A 22,921-nucleotide genomic window follows, 5' to 3' on the forward strand; every position below is an offset into this window, starting at 1 on the left:
AACTCGCAGAAAAACAACTCAACTATCATTTTAAAGCTTATCCCAGGGATATTCTGTTGGAGACAAGGGTTACAACCTAAAATATGTTTTTAACTCCCTAGAAAATATCACAAAGCAGAGATTCTGGGATGTGATAACTTAATAAACAAGATAGCTGGGTAGAAATGTTCACGTTCATAACTATTACAATTATTTTATATACTGCAAAATATTGCTATTCGCACATGCAATCTCATGCAAAGATGGGAGTTAGTTCATTATGAGTGGCATAATTAGAGGAACCCAAAAATATATATGTTGTTAGGTTTATGTGTAAAATGAAAAATGTTTCCATGTAGTGACTTTTTAGGTGAAAAATTGAAAATTGTAAAATGAAAGCTTCAGTGGGTGGATTCATCCCTCCCATCATTTCAACTACATACATCCATGGGCCTATCCACTGAGAGGAGCTGGGCATTGCGGGTGGAGAGGCTTGTAGGGATCCAATTACAATTTGGGGCTAATAAGCTAGCACCTCCTAAGTTCAATATTGCTGCGGTGTGGCTAGGAGGTTAAAAAGTGATTGGACAAGCCAGAGGGAGGAGAACTGCCTAACATCCTCTGGGTGAATACTGAAAGAGGGTTGCAGAATTTAACCTTGCTATAGAAATGCCTAAAAATCATCTGGGTGCAACTACTGAAAATGCTGCAGAATTAACATTGCTTGACTGACAACAATTGGGAAAGTCGAAAAATTCTGGGATCTTTCCAAGGAGGGCAAAATAGAAGGATGAATACTGGTGGATATCCATGACTGAAGTGCCTGACCAGTTCCATGCACCTGAGATCAAAAAGGCACATTTTAAAAAGTGAATTTTTGTATTGAAGCTATGTTTTGTGCCACAGAGAAGGTGGTGTATGTAATCATTTGATGCAAAAATTCATTTGACCTAATATATATATATATATATATATATATATATATATATATATATATATATATATATATATATATATATAATGCTTTCTGATGCAATGAATCAGTGTTAGGTTGTCCTCTGCTGTCCAAATGGCAAAGTGCACCCACTTCAACAACAGCAATCATATCAACATACGGATGCAATTTATCAGTGTTAGGTTGCCTTTCAACAACATCTAACATTCCAGAAAACAGAATGACGGTTCTACACAGTAACTTTCACCTTCCACTTTTGCAAACATTCAGAAGTTACTTCTTTGCACCCCCACTCGTCTTCACACAGCACACATTGTTTCCAGTGTCAATGAACAGTTAATTACCGGCTCAAAGTTTCAGTCTCTAAAGAGCGAAACGCTGTAGGGCGAATGCCTCCTCACGAGCTAAAACTGAAAGTAGCTGCTGTAATTATACTACTACGCAATCTTATGCCATCACAGGGATTCTGCAATGGAATAGGGTGGAAAAGGATGCATCTACAAGACATATCATGGAGGCCTGTGTGATCAATGGAACTTAGATACTGTTCTTATATAGCGCATACCTCTCATTCCATCTGATACGTTTAGCCTTTTCAATGACCATTAATAAGTCATATGGACCTACACCCCCTTTCTGGAAGAGTTAGGTGGTAATTCCGATATTTAAGAAGGGGGGCAGAAGTGACCCTATGAATTACCAACCGATATTGACCTTTAAGATATGCTATAATGGAGAATGTTACACCAGGAACAGCTGGTAAATATATATTCTTTCTGTACCCCAGCCTGGTTCTTGGCTTATTGGTGGTATAGGGGGAGGGGTCTAAGTGGCTCTCTATGAGTCATATACAGGGCTAGCCTGAATTAGACACATTATTTATTGTGTGGCACTTTAATTGGGGGGGTGAACTCCCCATGTTAGGGGTATTCTCTAAATATCTTCTTACAGAGCTTTCCTTAGAACTGCATTAGGGGCTGGTCGGATCTCAGCTCCATAGATAGATTGCTCCGAAGTTGGGCACTGAAAACCGAGCTGCAACATTCATCTCGCTTTTGCGTTTTGAGGGCAGGATTATGACTAAACTGGCATCTGTGGAAGGCAGCAATGCATCTATGATTCTTGAATTTGTGGTATTGTAGGGTTGTGTTTATTAGGGTTTTGTTTTTTGGGGCACAGTAATGTGAATGTCTCCAAAGAGTGAACTGGAAGCCAGTGAATGCTTCTGAGTTTTTCTGACACAAAGTGGTGTCTTTTTTCAGACTTAAGTTGGGGCAACCTGTGGCATTCTGAAACTTCTGCAGTCTGTAAACATGGTTCTTAGAGACATGCACATAGCACATTGGCTTAGTACAGTTGCGAGTTGAGAATTGCCTTACTGGCTGGCGGCCGGGATGAATGGGATCTGCTTTTTGAGCATTTTATTTTGGTGGAAGGTGTTTTTGATCTCTATCCCAACTTTGGAGTTTAGGCTCATGTCAACATCCCAAAGAATGCCTACGTTCCTTACGTTTTTCTGAAATGACACGTTTTTACTTAAGAAGACGGAATCCCAGTAGAGGGTTACAAAATGGTTTGAGAGTCTTTTTGTCCCAAGGACAAGAGATTTAATCTTGGAGTCATCCAGTTTGAGTCTTTAAATACTCATCGAAGACAGCCTCCAGGGTTGGGCTGCTGGACATTTGCAGGTAGATTTGCATGTCATCAGCATGTGAGTGGAGGTTGAGGTTCGGTTAGCAGGTTCAATGGTGGCGTCATCTAACTATTAAACGGCAAGTGGGACAGTGACAATCATGCTATGATTCCTCAGTTTATTGCTCCGGGTAGAGAGCTTACCACTCCTAGTTTGATGCACTACTCTCTTCAAGCAAGAAATGACAGCAACCACAGTAGGACCTTATGGGACACTCCATTAACTGCTTGAAGACGTTGGAGTGGGATGCTTTCATTGATTGAGGAGAGGAACATGTTGCCACACTCCTTTACCAGGCTAGACTTAGTGCTGTAGTGAGGTCAGAAGCCAGATTGGCATTGGTCCGAGATCTTGTATTATTCAAGGGGTCCATAGGATTTAGAGGTATTTCCTTCATGGCATTCCATTTCAATCGGATTAGTCTTTCCAACACTTCCTCTTCAAATGCAAAACATTAACACCGCCTCACCACGCAGGGATCAAGAATCTAAGTGATTGGCCAACGGCTGAAAGTACTGCGGGCAAATCGTTAGCATGAGAAAGGTGCAAACTACCAAAAGTTTGCACCTTTCTCATGCGAACACACATACATTCTCACGCACACACAACACACCCATAACACCCCCCACCTACACCATCAGCACACCCTCACCCACACCCCCAACATAAACAAACCCCACTTACCTGCATCTTCACGCTGGGTTCCTGCAGCGCCAGTTCCCTTTCTCTTCCGTGATCGGGAACCGGCGCTGCAGGGTCCTTTTCTTTTCTTTTTCTTTTTTTGTAACGGAAGGCTGCAGGGGTGTCCCATATACCATAAAGTATAGTGAGCGGGGCGATGCGGGGGACACCCCGCAACCCCTGTTTCTTTTTTTATAGTAACAGAAGGCTGCAGGGGTGTCCCCTGCAGCTCCCGCTCACTATACCATAAAGTATAGTGAGCAGGGATTGCGGGGGACACCCCTGAAACCCCCATTTTTTTTTCTTTGAAACTGAATGCTGCGGGTGTTCCCCGCAACACACACACACACACACTCTCTCTCTCTCTCTCTCTCTCCCCCCAGTGCATCAGCTCATCCCTTGACCCAGTGCTGGCAGCAGAGAGATACTGTTTTCTTCCGGCTGGTTAAAACATACACCTAGGTGTCACCACCAGAAACTGTGCTCAATCATACCTAAACACACTGGCCCTCATTACGAGGTTGGAGGTAACCATGCCGCATTTAGCGGCATGGTTGCCTCCTTACCGCATACCGGGCCCGGGTTCCTCAAATGAGAACTTACCGGGCCATGCCAACCTTGGCGGACCCGGTAATTCCTCGTCCGAGGAACCCGGACCCGGTCCATCACCATTCCCATTCAAGCCACCATAGGGCTCAATGGGAATGGGGAAGGAGCTAACAACAGGCCTGTTTATATCGGGCCCGTTGTTAACTCCCTGGTCTCCTCGTGGGACCCGGTAAGGACGCCTGGTTTTACCAGGCGCCCATTGCGGGTCCCGCGAGGAGACCTTGTAATAGGGCTGAATGGGTTTACCAGCACCGGCACCATTACCGATGCCGGTAAACCCATTCCGCCAACCTCGTAATGTGGGCCACTGTCTTTTTAGAGCCTTGGCTGGTTTTCTTTATAGTTTTGGCAATGAGTATTTGAGGGCATTTGGCACCACACATTATAGAAAAGTGTTGTTGATGATAGCTGTTGTGGGGTCAGTAAAAGTGTCTGTGTGGTATTGCTGCTATGGCTCATTAGCAGGGGCCATTTGACTCCTTGGCTGTCCTTAGACACTTGAGCAAGTGGCGGATAGAAGGTTTCTTCTCGTGGGTGTAGTCAAACTGCCTAGGTTGGGTGCCAGGTCGTAGTTCAGAGTGGTTAGTCTGAAGGTTAATGGGTTTGAGGAAGGACCTCTTGATTTTTGGTGGAGAGGGAGTCACACAGGTCTTCTTTTCGGGGTCTGGGTGCGGCTTTACATGCTAGTGAGATTCATTGGTCACTCGGTAAGTCAGTCGTCAAAACCTTATTTCAGTTGAAAACCTTTAAAGGTATTAGCATATAACAAGCAAAATACAAAAATGATGTATATATATATTACTCACATATACACAGTCATCAATCGGGTTAAAACCTGTAATCGGTAAATAACAATCACCTTGACAAGATACATACTCAACAAATCAGGGTATAATTAATCAATTACAATCGTTGAACAGGGTCGCAGAAAAGTACGACCATCAAGCGCCGCATTGAGTGGAACCTGGGGCAAGAAAAAGAGGAAGCGGAATACGGTTTCTTCATGAACGCAGCAAAATGGACGAAGGCTCACTACGTCACTGACCTCATACCACCACACCAGTGCAGCGCCACTTGGTAAAGATCTCATCTAAAACCTAACATACACTTCCTGGCTTGGGTAACCTTCAATGGAACTTTGAGTTTTTAACTTCTAATGATTCCTGTTCGACACTTTATCTGAATCAGGAGTATATGTGTGATTATTAGTAAAGATTCTCAACAGACGTTTGTAAACAGAAGCAAGTTCGCGAGCAATGGCAGAGGGGGCATTATACCAGCTAATGGATTAATTCTGGTTAACTCAGATTTAACCTAAGGCAATCGGGATATTTCGAAGGAAAATTCACGTTTGTAAATGTCTTTTTCAAAATTGTATTTATTCAATTTAGTATATACATGAACAATAACATTAAATACAATAATATTAATGTATTGGGTAACACTTTTAAAAGTGCATCATAATAATTCAATTCTACAAAGGGAGTGAAAGAGAAAGGCAGAAGATGAAAAGAATAAGAGAATGAAAAATACCAACAAGAATAGAAGAATAAATAAAAAACACAAAAGAAAATTACAAAATTTAAAAAAAAAAAAGAAGAAAAAATAAACAAAATAAAAAACACCATGAATGTGAGAATAACTAAGCATAAAGATCATTAAATCCTCCCCAAATCCTCTCATATTTATTAAGTTGATCTTAAGCATTAAAGGATACCTTCTCCCAGACAAGAGAGACAAACTCTGCAACCAATCATCAACACAGGGGGAAGTGTCACTTTTCCAAAATGTATTAATATGTTTCTTAGCAAGAAGAAGGGCTCTTTATATCCAAAACTGCTTGCTGTTAGACAATACAATACTTGCGGGAAAGAAGCCCAACACACCAAGAAGTGGATCTCTTGGGAGTTTGTACATTTCGAAAAATATATTCTGGCTAAAAGTAACCTTAGGATTACTTTAAATAGCGAACAAGGTTTTCATTGGTGTCATCTGGGTAACAGCTTCAATAAAAGGCACATGTAGCTCCATACGCACTACAAAACCTGAGACCCAAACGGGCATTTTTTATAATCTCTTAAAACCACATGTTCAAGTTTTTGCAGCGGGTCCTTCTGTATGCCTCAAAGTTTGATCCTGTATCTTTCAATGGCATGTGATATGGCTCAATACATGTGCAACGTGGATTCCATCGGTTTTACCCCCAGAGTTCTCACAAAAAGTGGATGTGTACCATTTTCCATGGCAGTTGATTAGTTTCTAATATGCGCCGTACCATTTAAGGACTTTGAAAAATGTAGGCCTACAAAACAAAATCCTTAAATCTCTCAAGCTTCCTGCCTGCCAGGAACAAAGTTGACATGTTTTTTTCTTAGCTCTCATAATCAGTATCTAAGGTTTCATGGTGTTAACCAAGAGTTTAAGGTCAGGCATGAAGCTCAAAGTACTTATCTATCCGTTTTTGTAGAGCACGGGATCCTCTGGCTAACAGGGCCATGATGTCTGCATAGCTTAATGAGGTGATGGAGACCCTCACCCCCGACTTGAGGCGCATCATGTTTTCCTGACACCACCTCGCTATGAACGGAGTTGGTGGTAAGAGAGGTGCCAGGACACAAGACCGGGGCACTGCTCATGTAATAATAAAACTAGCTGTGCTCTCCCCCCTCAAACTGTATCTTATGTGTGCATCCCTTCAGAATCCTGGTGGAGCGACACAATCGCCTTCAGGAGAGGTGCAGGCACCCCGAGGCCTCCAGCGATCTCCACAACATGGGCCTACTTACCATATCAAATGATGTGGAGAAATCGAAGCAGGCCACGAACATTGGGGATTTATTTAAAAAATAATAATCACCTACAAGGAGATAACGGATCAGCATCTTCTCCCCAGTACCTGAAACCTCAATGCATCCAGCCAGTGAGGAAGGCAAAATATCATTCTCCGTGGCCCACGCCATCACCTTGGAGAGTAACAAGTGAACGGACAATTTGGAGGAGGCATGCAAAAAAAGGAATGGGTAGACAGAACGCAGGCAACAAACGATCACTCTCTTATATAACGAGATGGCAATTGCTTGATGCCAACTCGCGAGGATTTCACCCACCCTACAGATGGCATTAAAAACATCAGCCAGGAGCGGCGCCCACAAGTCCAAGGGTTTTTTAGAGAGATTGGAAGGAATAGAATGTGGACACAGGCATTTGTTGCTGGGTTGGGCCTTGATGCTTTCACTGATTTCGGAAACTGTGCCCTCTAGAGCTTCCTTTAATTAGTGAGACTTACTAAAACCCAACCCTAACGCAAAAAAAGATCTAAATGGATGAAAATGAAAATTCTAGTGACACGGGTGAATGAACATCTCCTGGGACCTCTGTACCAGACTGGTCACTTTTGGAAGGCTTCCAGCTGGCTTTTGGCATTTAGCAATGTGTTGTTGCAGAAGGTATGCGTTCCTATAAAAATGACGTCATGGTGATGTGGCAGGACTCTTTCAGTTATCTCATGATGGTGGGAACCCTTGCTTTGCATAAAAGAGGTAAGGGCATTCCTTGTTTAGGAGTGGCCAAGGAGTTGGAGAACTAGTTCTTAATGGTCACGTCTGGTCCTCAGCTTCTTGAAGTGGTGCTCATTAATCCACTGCATTGGAGGTGTTGGAATCAATGGTCGGGATAGCCAACTACCTCTCTACTTACGTGAGTTCCCTGAGCCTCGACTCAGAAGGGAACCTGGTCCCTACTGGGGATATAACAGGAGCCTGGCCCAAAACTGAACTAACTAGAAGAAAGTGACGTGTAAGCAGTACCGGATCTGTGGAAATCACCAATCACCTGATGACAGAGTGGAGAGCATTGCATGAGACGAGAATGAAACATCGCGACTCACAAAGAACAGAACATACATGATATATATAAAACCATTGTCTGAAACTGCGTTATGGCTATTAAACCTTTAACTATGAGAACTGTAAAAGGGTTTGACACATGCCATGCACAACACATTCGATTGTAACTGTGCTACGCCTATGAATTCCTTCAAAAATGTTACTTCCATGCGATTTGCAAAGTTATTTGGAACGTAATGTATGTAATCTGAATTAATTGTATTGTGAAGTGCGTATGAAAGTTCTTGTGTCCAAAATCGTTATACGAATAATAATAATGTATGGGTTTATGCGCAGGTGGGGTGGTGGGCAGTTGTTTTGCCTCCCTTCACATGCTTACAAAATAGTCTGACAGGAGTTTTTTTTCTGAATCTCAGGCCTGCTTCAAGCCCAGTGGCTGAGGCGGTGAGGGCAGTAGAGCGCTTACGGAGATCGAGTAGTGGTCTGGCCAGGCCACTGGCTGCACAGGAATGTCTGAGGTGGGGATACCGTGGTGCAGGGCATTGCCCTCTTTTATAGATGGGTCCCTTCAACTTGTTGTCGGGGAGAGGCTGTCACAGATGTTGCTGTATTTGCTGGTGGAAGGAATGTTGTTTTCTTCCCGCTAGAAGTTAAAATCTTTTGCTATGAGTGTGAGATTGGAAGACAGGAAAAGCTGGCTGAGAAGTGTGGAGAAGCAGTTGTGTAAGACTTTAGAAGATCTTGAGAAAGAATGAGCCCATCAGCTTTCCAAGATGGGCTCAGTCCTCCAGAGCCCCAAATCCGCCTCCACAGGGCTTTTAATAGGATTCAAGGGCTGCCAGGGGGGGAAGGTTTGAGGCACTGCACTGAAAGGAGCCACAGAGGACTGCGGCACACCCTGAATTGGAAGTGTACTGAGTTCCATCCAGCTTACCTACTGATAGAACCTGGCTCCTTGTGCAGTGAGTGTGAGGATTTACACTACCCTCCTCGTGGACTTGCCAGAGCCCAGCACTGACAACGCGTAGTTCACACAATGTATAGCGAGATAAAAAAAACTGACCAGAATAACAGTGAGAAGTAATGGACACCTTTGGGAAAGAGAGGTCCGCTGTTGTCTCGCCACCTGTAGAAGTATACAAATGTACCGACAGGGAAACTGAACCACAGCGGACCAAACCGGGATCAACCATACCTCTGCTAAGGGACAGTAAGCATCAATTTAAGACATCTCTGCTGGTATGTCGCCTTCAAACTCAAGATAATATAAGACACTGGGCACATCATATATCATATTTATTTATTATTATTTATCTGTTTTCTCCCTTGCTCCGCACTTTCCACTTCTCCCTCCCTCTCATGCACTTTTCCCCCCTCCCATGCACTTGCGCGTTCTCAATGCCACTGGGCCTAGTAAGATTGTTGTTTTATTTTCCCTTGTTTCCCCTCTCTTGTCTGGTCGCGCTCTGAAACACTTGTGTGCGAGCGCGATATAAGTAAACGATCAATTTCAATTTCCACAGTGGCTAATCGATATGAGGCCCAACGTCCACCTTTGCAACACAGGCCTGCAGGCAAATACTCTGAGGTGGCTGCACCGCAACAACTTTCCTTCCAGCACTTACATGCATGAATACATGATTATTCTCACACACCTGCCACTGCAAAAATAATCAACCCGCCCTGGATTGTCGCAGAAGCCCTCTCCCTGAACTCTTGGACAAAGGCAGGCCTACCTACCAACCTTTCGTTATAAGACCTCGTGCCCTCTTTCTCTGCCCCATGGTCTCTGGTCTGCAAACATGGCAGGCCTAGATTTCGATGGCCTCCTGCCCTTTTTTTTTCTAGGTCCGAGTTGTTCCTCCATCCAACCTGCCCAATCAAGATCCTGGGATGCCCAAAGCTTAGAACCCCGTTTTCTGCTCGCCTTTAGCGGGTCCTACCAAATAACTTTGTCACCTGGGGAAGGTCGAGTACTTTCTGCTTCACCAAGACCAATGCTGCCTTTACCATGATCTGAGTCTCCTTGTGTGGGACAAAGGGATCTCATTCCAATCGAAGATTCCATATCAAACCACGACATCCCAAAGAAGGCACGCGGGCCTCATGAAAACGATGCCCGTGACTTGGTGGCCGGACTCACAGGGTAGTGCACGGTCCCATGCCAGTCATTCACCCTGCTGACAGGGGAACCCACACGCAGTTACCACAGAACAGCTGCCGCACAGATGACTTCTGAATGGAGGAACAGCACCCAACTGTGTTGGCAAACACTGCCACTGTGTGACCTGTTTGGACAGTAACAGGGACTGAGGAAACCGGATGAAATGCGAGGGGGCTGCTGCCATTGGACGCCAATATCTATCCAGGCACGTGCTCTGTAGCTCAAAAGTGAGAACTGCTGAACTCGCTCCAGGCTCATATCATATACCTGGGGCCGGATTCACGGAATTTTTTGCACGGTTCAAAGTGACTTTGCACTGCTGAAAAGTGTCGTTGTGCTGCCGACCCAAACCCTGATTCATGGAGCTGTGCAATGTGTATTTTTGTAGTGCAAAGTTACTGCAAAGTCCTTTTGTACTGTAAAAATGACTTTGTACGGTCTTTGCACTGACTTTGCACTGCAAAAATACACTTTGCACAGTTCCATGAATCAGGGTTTGTGTCGGCAGTGCAAAGTCACTTTGAACATATGGAGCTTTATAATAGGCTCCAGAATATCTAGGCGATGATCAAAGTTTGCAATACAGGTAATAAATGCAATTCAAACGAGAAACAGAATTTGGATTTCTGCGATATCGTAAATAATACATGTTCATCTCCTGCACGTGTTAACAAGTGCCCTTTCCACCTCGTGCCATGCCTACAGTTCCCTTGTCAGGGTTGTCGAGGAGGATTCGCTAAACAAGGGTCATTAGGCAACCTGAAAGTGGACCTTACCATCTTCTGGACAAACGTGCACTGCCGCAATGTATGCAAAGGCCCAGCGCACAGTGGCGGGCATCTTGCTTGAAGAGGCAGAGGTGCAATTATGGACCCCTACACATACAACAAAATAGCCCCACAAGTTTAGTGCTGGCATTTGTGTTCTTACAATCACAGGTTCCAATGTCTGCCTGGCCGACTCCACCTTTTATCCTGCGCATTTCGGTAAATGGTAGCCCATTAACTGACGTGGTAATAACGCGAATTACTATAGCGCTATATGGACACACAGTACTCTCATTATTGCTACCAGTTCTCGGGTAAAATATAATACAGTCCCAAGACCTAATGCACTACACCCTCAACATTTTGCAGGCCAAATTCATCATTACAACGTTATAGTTGAACAATATCACAAGAAATGATGCAAATTCTTGGTACGTAGTTTCTTTATCTATGCCGCCGACACATGTTTCGGCCTACACATAAAAGGTCTTTTTCAAGGCTTGAATTTACCAGTATTGATGATTTTGGTCTGCAAGATTTTGAGGGTGTAGCGCATTGGGCCATTGGACTGTATTATATTTTGCTTTGTCTTGTGACCCTTTTCTAGTGTCATTTTTTCGAGCGACCGATGTTTGCTGATCACCCAACCCATAGAGAGTTTATCATTTCTGTAACAATTTAACAAAAACTTTTTTAAGACCATTGTAGGCACATAGCTCCATGAGGGAATAGCCCAGTTTCCCTTCCGTTCTCGGGTAAGACTTGCATGCAAATGTCAGCTTTCATTGTTGAATGAATGAAGCCGTCACACATATATTGAGAATTGAATCCACGACATGTTGCAAGATTGATGTAAACATGGAAAGGACCTCATTGCAGGAGAACTGTAGAGATGAAAATGACCTTCGAACTGTTCTGAGGAAGGTGCTGCGTGATGGGTCAAAGGTCATTATATAACTCGACATGTATCACAGGCTCCACATCCTTTGCTTTGGAGTGGAGTGCCATAACACTCTACAAGGGCAGATAACCATGTGTAAGAGAACACGTACCCCTATCCTGCATAGCTACATAGACCTGATATGGGGAGTCATGTGAAAGTACCCTGTTCTCATATAGGGCATAAGGCTTTGGCTTTCAAATGGTCAGAGAGCTCCTGGTTGACTTTCCATGACCTCACTATGCACAGCTGCTGGACTTTACAGCACATCAAGGGCCATGTACAGAGACAGGCACATGGCCTGAAAGCGGGGCTCAAGTCGAGGGTACACGCGGGGGGACGGAGTCCACCCACTTTATTCAGAGGGTGAACTCAGTCCCCCCAGCTAAAAGAGAAACATTGGATGTCCTCTTTGAATTCATGAATTAAAGCCGGCCTTGGGGAGAAGCCGGCCTTGGGGATCAAGCCGCAGTCGTCAGGTTTGTAGGACAGACGCTTCACCGCTGCACTATATAACCTGATGAAAAATAACAAACAACTAAAGGTGAAATATCCATTTGGGTACGGCAACTCCCATGGAAAACATTTGTTTGGTTCTTGGAGTTTAAAACATGCCCACCTTTTAACTTTTTCAAAAACACTATTAGAAGAAAATATCTTGACTTGGTTTTGTGTGTGAGTGTTGATTTTATTAAAGGCAAATAGCATTCGTCCTGTTCAATTTGGGTAGCTATGCAAAGAATTTTTTTTGAAATGTGCATATTTTTCCTTGATATGCTAATTTCTGGCGACGTCACAGCCTATTGCGTTTGTTGATGAGTCCCCCCACTTAAATGTTTAGGACTTGACCCCTGCCTGAAAGGGAGTTTAGGGGAAAGCAATAGAACACGAGATGAGAGGGCACATCTGAGCTGGACTCAATGCACCCTAACATAATATTGCTTAAGGTGCCACTTCTAGGGTGTGCACAGTGGCACCACCACAGCCGTCCTCCTCCCCCACCCGGCCTCCCTTTCAGCTTCTAGGGTGCCCCGAACATAAGAGAGGATCAGCCAGAGAGTGGAAGGGTGGAAGGGCGCACACGCAGAGCTTTGCACCTTTGTTTTGTACATACGTGTAAGGGACTTGCTATCAGTGTCTCAAAACACTTCCTGTCAGAGCTTCAATTGATTGCTGCCACGGTGTCAGGCTATGTCACTGTGCTCAATCAGTACTGATGTGTGAGAGGTTTGCAGGTGCCTACATCACGGTTTCGTGCACTTACGGTCACGGTGTCAGGTAACTACAGGGACACACTGTCAGGTCAACGTGCCGGGTAGTTAGGGCCAGGAGATGAGATTGTTGCAGGTGCTTCAAGATTTTGAGTACTCATACGTATTTACTGCCGGGGTGTCGGGTATTTACTAGGATAGTGTATGAAGATTGCAGGTATTTACTGTCAGGACATCAGGCAATTAAAGGCACTAACTGTCCTGGCGAAATGTACTTACTCCCAGGGTGTCATATGTTTAGTGCCAAACGTTCAGGCACGTATAGTTTAGTGCCAGAGGGTAAAATACGCTCACTACTAGGGTGACAGCTACATACTGGGCCTCATTACGAGGTGGCCGGTAAGGGATTACTGGCACCGGTAAGGGCACCGGTGCCGGTAATCCCTTACCGCCCTACTACGAGGTCCCTTAGCGAGTTCCTTACCCGGTATTATGGACGGGACCTGCTAAGGGACTTCAGAGGTAATAACGGTACCGCAATTTGCGGTACCGTTATTAGCACCTTCCCATTGAGCCCTCTGTGGGCTGAAATGGAAATGGGGAATGGCTTTTTCAATGGGGACTTACCGGTCCCGCAAAGGTCAGAATAGACCGGTATGTCCCCATTGAACGGGACCGTACACGGTACCGGTATTGGAAGTAGTCATGGTGCTAATAGCACCATGACTACCTCCAACCTCGTAATGAGGCCCACTGTCTTGGTGTCAGGTACTTACACGTACTCATTGGTATGGCCACAGGTGTTTACTGCCAGATTGTCAGCTACATACAAGTACTCATTGTTGTGGTCAAATGAACGCATTGGCATGATTTCTTGACTTTGGGACCTTTTGCAAACCTAGGGCCCGATAGGCACAAATAGCAGCCGGCACGCCCACGGCATGCCATCACGCAAAGCAGATCTAGCCACATGTACCAACCTATGCGCCCTCCTTGTCTGCAAAGTCATGCACCCCTGCAATACTGTGTGGTGCCTCCCCGCAACGAAGACAGCACCCTGGTAGCAATGCATAGGGTCACCCGTAACCAATAACTGTGCCCCGACAATATGCGCTGCATGACTCGTAACTCAAGACGGCACCCAGTAAAACTGTGTGCGAAGGACCGTAAACTATGGCTGCACCCCGCTAATGTGCATATGTGCACCCTTACCTGAAACCGGCACCCCAACTGCATGCCTGCACCCTATATTCCCGATTGGACCTTGCCTTTGTGTGTTGATTCCTCTGCGATTGGGACTTTATACATGCCTTCATGTGGCGGTGAGATGGCAAGCTTTGCGTGCTGGTTTCCCTGACGTGACATTGCATGGTCAGATCCATGAATACGCTTGGTTTTGCGCAGTGCTGGGCATTCGATTTCCTCACAGAGGCTGTTCCTCGACATGCCCACCGAATGCCTTGTTCTTCCTCGTTCTGCGTGGGGAATGGGGAATATGCATGTTCCGCCCCCTGTTTACTTAATAGCTAGGCCCCTCACACACTTTGCGTGGGGTCTCGCGAAAGTCGGTCTAATGCATGCAGAAACGGGACGGACCTGCGCTAAGTACCCGCAAGGACGGGAAATGCACGCAAGTGAGCTCCGTGATTTGCTGAACGGACTTCTGCACGCTGATTAGTGTGCAAAGTCACTTATCAGCATGCAGAACATTCCATAAATCAGGCCCTTATCAGGGCGCTAAGCAGTTCCAGAGTGTCAAGCACTTACTGTCTGCGTCGGCGATTAGTGCTGGTAAGGCACACGTAGCACTCATTTTAAATGATGTGTCTGCCACCTTCGATACAATCAAACACTAAATCTTGTGGCGCCGATTGGAGCAGGGGGTGAGTGTCTAGCCCTTCACTACATTCTTTCATTCCTAACTGATTGGATGCAGCAAATGTTGATGGAAGTATTCCCGAATAAAGAGCTCCTGTGCTGTGGCGTCCCCCAGGGCTCTGCCCCTCTCCCTGCTGCTCAGAATCATCTCCATTGGCCCTCTGGAATGGGTCGACATCTGGCATGGCCAGATCTATTCATGTGATACTTGCTAAGCTGAGTGCCCCACGAAGGGCAGGTGCAGAGAATTGCATACCAGAGAAATCCTGGCCAGGATGTTCATGACTGCTCCAAAAAGCACACATGATTGGCTGTAAGACATTCTGATTCAAATGCATGGCACTAAAATGGGTTTGTAATTAGGTCACAGGATCGATGTAAAGCTTCTTTCCCTGCTCGTCCCATTGAGAATGCACCCCTCTGCAAGCACCCATGTGTAAAACCGGGAATGATAACTGATGGCAAGCCTCACAGGCGCCGATGACAGATCACTTTCACCCAGAGAAATTAAGGAACCCTATCTCCTATTTGAGCACAGCTTGAAGTACCCGGACACGGGCACACTGCCTGCCTATCTGTGCTACACCAACTCCTTTATGTAGATCTGGGGTTAAAGAAGCACCGACTACAGGTAATTTAAAATAAGAAAGCATTCCAGTTCCTGGATTTTAGGCCATATCCTCACCGGCGGCACACAGACAATGTAGCACTGTACTGAATGCATTGTTGTGAGTTTGAAGCCACGCGTGGAGTCAGGATCTCCTTTATACAGCACATATAGTAAAAACGCATGCAATTTGGAGCGCTTAGAAGACCAGAACCCGAACACCTCTAGCAGCCCCGTCGATTGGATTTCACGGGTGACGCTGGGCACACCTTGACAGTGCTCCACCACCTCCCCTTCCCACCATCCTTTAGGAATACCGAGAACCTTTCGAACCGCGTTAATGTCCCAGAAGAAGTTGCCATATAAGTTAAAAAGGTGTACAAAAATATTTGGTATATCAGCCAACGTGGGTAATGTGCATTTATATGCACGTGACAATCTGAAGGCACTTAGGAGCGACATGCCACCTGACACAAAACATGAATAATACAACACAACAGAGTGCCGGGGAATTACGTGCACTAACTCACACTGTTTGGTTCGTCCCAACGGCGGGTAGCACAACTCTAGGGTGAGTCAGTTACTGGCCTTGAGGTGACTTTGATAGCACGTTCTGGCGTCTTACCAAAAACGGTGATGTCATTTCAAATGGCATAGCATAACACAATGATGTTTCAAATTCCAGATCACATCGCACAATAGAAACGATATATACAACAACTTACGTCGCCCTGGGTCTGATGGTGGTAGACTGGCCCCATGCTGTCCCACAGCGGTGCACGGAAAAATCGGTCCCCTTGTCTGCTCAGTCGGTAGGGCGCACTTTTCCACTCGTCTCCCGCTTCCTGTTATGATTGGACGCTTCCTCTCCCGTTTCCTCGGTTGTGGGGCCGAGCGCTCCCTCAGGCCTGGGACTGCAAGTTGTGTAGCTGTGCTTTGAGCCCGGCTTTAAGTCGGTGTGCAGGCCGGCCTATGCGAGCGGTTGTCCCTGACGGCCTCTGGTCCACCTCGAGGTTACGTGCTTAGCTCTGGGAGGGAGAGGGCTCAGCTTTATTCCTGGCTCCCACACTACACCACACGGTGTGACCCTTGGCACGTCACCCAGTGTGCCCCACTCCCTCTAGGCGACACAACCGAGAGTGTTAGGGACCCAATGTCCACTCGCTCACCCCGCAACGTCACCACTGCTGTCTCTTGCATGGGCCAGTTTTTCGCAACTATTGTGAGCTTAAAACTGAAACTCCCAACTAAAATGTGACTGGGCTAGCCCAGCTTCCCCTTTCCTCCAGCACCCCACCCCATCCTGCCTGCTGGACGTGATATCAGCTAGAGCAGTGCCACCCACGGCCTCTTTATGCAAGAAATAGTGCTCTGGACAGGGAGCTCGCCCCCTGCTCACCGCCAGTGACGTGGCCTGTTTTAACATATACCCACGGGCGACGAGGCTGTGTAATGAGATGTTCTCGCGCTGCATCTGGGGCCACCGCCTCGGGCTTCGGTTCTGCTAGTTAGCGACCGACCACCCATCAGACCGTCACGCGGCATCATTGCTCAGTGCGGATATTTTATTAAATTAGACCCGGCAGACTGAGGGTGGGAGGTCTTTTTGGGTGGGCGCGGGGGGTTATGGTGGCGGAGGGTCAGAGGTCGCACAGCAGCAGTAACTGTACGTTTTGAAAGAATGATGCAATGCAATGGAAGGCTATAAAGATATTTCATCCCGCGCCACGCATTTGTACAAATATGATAAGCTCAGCGGGTTGCGAGGCCGCCTGTTAGATCAGGAGTTCGAAACCTGGTAGGGGACTCTCAGATTTTTGAGGTCGATAAAACGGGTTCCCTTGAGCTGCACAAAATTTCAAACTACTGTTTATGCGACACGCCTCATCTCTTTTTGACAAAACTGAAGAGGGATGGATGCAGGGCTTTTTATAGCAATCATAACCACATCAATTCAGCGCTTTGGGTAACCTTATGGGAGAGGAAGTCGTAAAGTTCAAAGACCTCAAATTTGCTGGTTATTTCACGTTTTTGGAAGTCAAAATAGATCCAAGTTTAACATTTTCAGAGTTAAGGACTTCAGGCTGAAAAATGGAAGCCATTTCTCAAGCGAGGAAGACACTGAATTCTGCTGCTCCCCTCCCCTCCAAGGATGAGAAACACCACACGGAGAACAAAGTAGCAATTAACTCTGTAAAAATACCAATGTGGCCACAGGGTGTGGAGGGAGGGACTCCTGGAGCTGGTCAATGAAAATAAAAATACCACGAGCGTGTTTGAAAATACGTCAAGGCTCCTCAAATGCAAGTGATATTTTAAGGAATGCGTGGTGTATTGAAGTGTTTTGCTTCCTGGCTTCTATTTTTGGAAAGTTTCGTGGCTTTTTCTGGACTTAAAAACATCCCCAAAGGACTTAATTGTTGCATTGCGCGCGCGCTGCCCTGGGCACATAAAGCCCACATGAATTCACATATTTAGCTATTTCTTTTCTAATTGCAGGCTTTCAAAACCAGTCTGATATCGGTCTTTTGTCGTTTCTGCTTTTCCGTGATGTCCTGCAATCAGACTGGAGCATCGTCCTGGGTTAGCTAAATTGGCACATAGCAACACTCGTCCTACTACCGCCAAGTGCAAGTGCATGCATGTACACATGTGTGCCTTTATGTAGGGGACTTCCAGAGCTGTGTATACGAATGGCAACAGGGTCACTAAATAGCAGGAGAGGCAAAAGGGGTATTTCCCTGAGGAATGTTAATCTACACTCCGACCCTTAGCCCCTTCCACTCCAAACAGGCCAACCAAAGAGATTCCCATTCATTGTGTCCCTGAGTTGCAAATGCCTGGGCTGGATGTCCAGGGGAGCCTCAATAAAAAGGGTGGTAGTGAGTCACATGGCCATCTCAGAACCAATCAGGAAGCTCAAGATGGCTCCCAGCCTTCTCGGCAGGCTGCAGGCAGAGCTTAGTGTTGCACTCCAAGGAGAGCTTTGGATTTTCTGCAAGGGCCCCAGATGTTGATCACATAGCTCTCAACTCACACGCTTTTGGCGGGTTTCATCCGCCTTGTAAAGGGCTGTATCACCCACCAAGCCTCCTGCACGCCCATTCATTCCAATGGGCGTCTCACCCGCCAAAAACAAAATCGGGCGATTTCACCCGCCTTTGCAGCACACATGGTTGAGAGCTATGTGATCAGGATCCTCTGCAATGTCAGAATATGGCAAACAAAAGACTTTAAAATGAAATTACAGTTACATGGTGTGGTCATAGGACTCCCCGTCGCCAAATCAGAATGGGCAAGATGGCTTCCAACGTTTGCTGGCAGGATGCAGGCAGACTATGTGGTGTTGCAGGCCCAGGGGATATTTTTTTTTCAGGTAGGACCCTCAGATGGTCATCAGGATTCTCTGGAATGGCAAGCAATGACTTTAAAATGAACTAAATGAACTGAGGCTTGCACCAGAATAGACCATTCGCTGAGCCACTGCTTTGAACTTTGTGCCTGGATCCTGTTGTGGGATCTTCCTGTAATAAGGAAACATAGGCAATCACTAAATTGGTCTTTTACCTCAGTAAACATACACACATAAATCATATTATGCGTCCAGGACAGGAAAGATACTTGCGATGGTGCAGAAAGTGGTTATGAACCTGAAATACTATTTCTAGCTGCAGCATGCTTCCTGCATCATTGCAACCTAGACCCCACTTGCATCCCTAACCTTGATTCAGTAAACCCAGAAGGGCCTCTTTAGTGTGCTGGTCATTTCAAATGCTGCTTGGTTTAAATGACCACCTTATTGTGAGTTAGATATCACATGCATTATTTACTGCACGGGGAACAGAAAAAATAGGCATGCAGCCCTGAGAACACATTGCATGCATAAAGTGACGCATGCAGTATTTTTAGGAAATTGGCATGCAGTGCATAATCCCAATATGAGGAGTAGTGAAATAGCCTGAAAACTGGTAAAAATACGTTAAAAGTTTAACTCTTGCCAAAGGTTGGTGGAACTGGCTTTCAGGTGAGGTAAAATGTAAGAGCAGGCAATATCTGTTTATTCATAATGATGTATAAAAATAATGCAAGGACAAAATAAGCAGGCATTAAAAAAGATGCAAAAATGGCGAGTCACAAATTGGGGATACTCCAGTACCATGTCTCCTCTGAGGGATCATGAAGTCAACTTAAAGTTTAAGTTGAACATAATTTATGAAAACAGAAAATAAGGTTTTAGGTTTGAGTGAGGATACTGGGTGGGAATGCTTGAGAAGCAAACACAGCTTGCTCAGGCTTGCTTGAGGCTCAGAGTCTTTCTTCTCTGTCCTTTCTTTTGAGAGGATGTTTCAATGATTCCAGTGTATCTGGCACCACCCCAGCTGTTGCCCTGGGTCATCTATACATGGGTTGGGCGTCAGACTCTTTAGCAAATATTGGACCCTAGGTTTTCAGGCTTAACCCAGCCCCTCCATTTCGGCTACTCTGTCCTTTATTACTTTACCTATACACCACATTTTTACTTTCTTCTGTACCTTAAGTCTTGGCTTAGTCTCACTCTGTCTGCCCCATTTTCTCAGGCCAAATCTCCTTCTCTACCTCCTTCCCACTATTTCCCCTCTTCCTCCATTCTGACCTCTCTGCTCTTGTCCCCTTTCTCTTCCTTATTTGTTAACACTCTCTTCACTCCACAACATTCCACCACTCTCTAACGACCTCTTCATCAGTTCCCCTCTATCTCTGTCTCTCTGGCTCTCTCTCTCCTCTGCACTTCATGTTCCTTCACCACCACTCTTCTTTTCCTTTCCCCTGCTCTTAACGTTCCTTCCTTCACATCTGCTCCCCCCTCTCTCTCTCTCTCTCTCTCTGTCTCTCTCTTTTTTTTCACTTTCTCTCTCTCTCTCTCTCTCTCTCTCTCTCTCTCTCTCTCTCTCTCCCCTCCCTCCCTCTCTCTCTCTCTCTCTCTCTCTCTCTTTAGGTTTGAACGCTCCCTCATTCATCTCAGCTCTTCTCTCTCTCAAGCTCTGACCTCTTGCACCTTCTTCTGAGTCCTTCCTTCTTGCTCGCTTACTTTGCTTATCTCTCTCTCTTTTCTCGCTCTCTATGTCCTTCTGAGGTAGACCTTCTTAACTCTCCCTGTGAAAATATTTTACCAGCTACACAGTTTCTTGGTGCCCTGGTTCCTTTTCTCACTCAAGTTCAACAGGCCACACCTACCTCAGCACTTCGAGTACCAATTTAAATTGAGTAATAATAATTCTGTATACACATTTTTTCTATGTAAAGTTCTTTGGGTAAAAGCACTACATAAATGACACGTTTTATTATTATACTTCTGTGTAAATTGCGTTAAAGTCCATCCCTGGTGATGACTAAAGCTCAAGGCTGTCTGGCCTTTCCATTTCAACATATGGTGCTCAGGCTGTGTCATGACAACCGTTTGGCCGGCCATAAGGAAGTGATTGCCACTAAAATGAAGCCTGCTCATTACTTTTGGTGGCCTTCTGTTTTTGGATGTGGTTAATGATGTGTCTTCTTGCCACTTTTGTACCACGCTGGCCTCTGCTGGCAAGTTACCACCACTGGAACTTCCTGGTGGACATAGGAAGGCCATTTCTACCGATTTCATAGTCGAGCTTACGCCTTCTAAGGGTTGTTCTGTCTTGACGATAAACACAGACCATTTTAATAAAATGGCCCACTTTTTATGTTGCATTGTCTCTCTACCACATAAGACATGACTGTGGTGTTTCTTACTTTCATCTTTACAGACTACTCACCAAACGTTTTTAATATTGGGCCAGGAGGATAGCTCAGGGGCAATGTGCTGGTCTTGGAAGCAAGACAATGCAGAGCAACATGTTACCACCAGCCTGGAGAGCTGAGCAATCATACTGGTCACTCCGCAAACATTTGAAAACCTGGCTCACCACCTAGCGAAGTATGCATATTCTCCCCATACACTGTCTGACAACATGAATATGTGAATGCCTGCATTGTACCCTATGATATGATATGATATGGCATTTATAACACGCCTATGCACAAGTGTTTCAAGGTATTTCAAATACTGCAACCAGCGTCTCAATGCCTAAAGGTTTAGTGCACTTTACAAATGTAAAAATAAACAAATCAATAAATAAACACAGGTTAAGAGCGTTATAAAAGATTAACTAATATAGTTCACATTTTGGAAACAATCTTTTTTAGTTGTTTAAGATTGAAATGGCTTTGTCTTCTGCTTTTTTATCCCCAATCAAATTGGAAAGCTGAATGGTTGAACTAATCTCTTGAATTGTATGATATGGTATGGTAGGTTACTTATAACGCGCTTAATACCCAGAGGTATTAAGCGCGTTATAAGTAGGTTACTTATAACGCGCTTAATACCCAGAGGTGTCTAAGCACACACCCGGGGATCGAACCTGTGTTGCTCTGTGTCGTCTTGCTTGCAAGGTGAGCACTTTGCCGCTGAGCTATCCTCCCGAGACAATTGTACCTTCAGTGCTTTTCTTCAGCAGCCAAGGATAATTGGTATGACCTTTTGGCTGCTGCTTAATTTTCTTATAACAATACAGTGCATTCTGCAACTGGATCCAGACTTTTTGTTGTACCTTTGGGTTTAACCCCAGAGTTTTTCCTCCCACCTTATGTCCTGAATCTCCTTTCCCTAATCTGGACAAGTAACCCATGGTACTCAGGTGCTCAATCTCGCGAAAAGCTAAGGAATCGAAGGGGATATCTGCCGATAAGAAAGGAAGGACTAGTTCAGTATATGGTGTTGGGGACATATTTGGCTTTTCCCCAAATACTTACCCTGGCACTTGGTTCCTTCCAAACCATGGGCAAACTATTTTCGGCTATTCTCTGTTTTAGAGATCATCAATCCGGATGCCTATTATCATAGTCTGCCAACTCCCTGGAAGCTCATTCCTCCTGTTTTTCGTATGTCACTGCTGAAGCTCTTTCTGGATGGTAGCGATCCGGACGGACCCAGTGGTCCCCAGCCTCCTTTGTTTTCCCAGATAGTGGCAGAATTCGAAGTTCACAAAATCTGTGATTCCCATATTGGATGAGAGAGGTTGATATTTTTGGTGGACTGGGCAGGGTACAGTCCTGCAGAACAGATTTGGGAACCAGCGTCACACGTGCATACCCCTCATTCGAGACATCATTTCCTCTTTTTCCAATATGGTGGACTTCTGGTTCCAGGTCACTAGAGGCATGATGCCTGACTCCTTCATTAGCTGGTTAGTCACCAGATTCCGTTTGACACAACACTCTGGGTAGTTTACCTAACACTGTTCTTGTGCGTTCTGTTTTTCTGCCCATGTCTGTCTGCTTGACCTTTCTTGTATCTTGCTGTGTTGTCCTGCCTTCTGTATTTTTCCTGCCTCATGTGACTTCCATTCCTTTCTGCATTCTACATTGTATCTACATTGTTCATCCCGATCTTGCTACTGCCACTCTGTTATGCCCCTGGTAGTTCATTTCCCTGCTGATACTTCTCTTCATTTCTGCAAGAACCCTACTACAATAAAATACAATGATCACCCAGTGAGTTATGTCAGCAGCATTGAAGTACCCCCCCTGGG

General features: G+C 45.4%; 1 protein-coding gene across 1 annotated transcript in view; it reads right to left on the reverse strand.

Annotated features, from left to right (window-relative positions):
- Nucleotides 1–16,569, reverse strand: part of LOC138566905 (bone morphogenetic protein 2-like) — a 163,120-nt gene extending 146,551 nt beyond the window's left edge. Inside the window, exon 1 of the mRNA XM_069644633.1 lies at nt 16,055–16,569. The gene's annotated coding sequence lies outside the window, so the exon portion shown is untranslated. The remainder of the gene's footprint in view (nt 1–16,054) is intronic.
- Nucleotides 16,570–22,921: the final 6,352 nt, after the last annotated feature.

Source organism: Ambystoma mexicanum, chromosome 2p (genome assembly GCF_040938575.1).
Source record: "Ambystoma mexicanum isolate Mex_15411 chromosome 2p, UKY_AmexF1_1, whole genome shotgun sequence".
NCBI lineage: Eukaryota > Metazoa > Chordata > Amphibia > Caudata > Ambystomatidae > Ambystoma > Ambystoma mexicanum.